Source organism: Pterocles gutturalis, unplaced genomic scaffold (genome assembly GCF_000699245.1).
Source record: "Pterocles gutturalis isolate BGI_N339 unplaced genomic scaffold, ASM69924v1 scaffold23897, whole genome shotgun sequence".
Taxonomy (NCBI): Eukaryota; Metazoa; Chordata; class Aves; order Pterocliformes; family Pteroclidae; genus Pterocles; species Pterocles gutturalis.
Window position 1 is genome coordinate 265 of NW_010110850.1, and position 653 is coordinate 917.

At 61.4% G+C, this 653-nt stretch overlaps 1 protein-coding gene across 1 annotated transcript in view; it reads left to right on the forward strand.

Moving 5' to 3' along the window:
• Positions 1 to 653, forward strand: part of LOC104461835 (protein argonaute-1) — a gene marked incomplete at both ends in the record, with an annotated part of 5403 nt that overhangs the window by 259 nt on the left and 4491 nt on the right. The window lies entirely within an intron of this gene.

The window sequence follows — 653 nt, forward strand, 5'->3', positions numbered from 1 at the left end:
TGGGGAGCGCGGAGGATGCTTTGGCGGGCGGCACGCTGCAGCGGGCGGGAGCTGACATGCCAGGAATTGTCCTAGTTTTTACCTCCGAGTTTGGTTTTCTTCTTGCTTAAAATAGACGCTGCCAAAGCAGGAGCTTTGTCAGGGGATAAAGCGATTCCCTGCCTCTAAATTATTTGCGTGTGCCTGGGAGCAGACAGGGCCTGGGCACCACTCTGTGTCGGGGGGCTGCCCCGCTCCCCGCAGCCCCCCGTGGACGGGGAGGGTGCCCCCGGAGTTGGCAGCAAGCTGTCGGGTGCCACAGCCCGGGGTGTTTCCAGGGCTCATCACTGGGGTTTGCCCTGGGAATCGCCCTGGGAGGGTTTGGAAGCAAAATGGGGGCAGTCAGCGCAGGAGGGATGTGACACCTCGCCAGCGCGTGGCACCCCTCTGCCCTGCCCATGGGCACTTTGATTTTTTTTTCCCCCCATGGTTCTGAAGGGAGATGCACCCCTCCTGCCTCCCACGTGCTGCCCCATACCCAGAGAGGCTGGATGTACCAGGTACCAGTACAAGTTGTGTGCTGAGCTGTTGGAGAGTAGTGTAGGGGAGAGGGACCTGGGGGTCCTGGTGGACAGCAGGATGACCATGAGCCAGCACTGTGCCCTCGTGGCCAG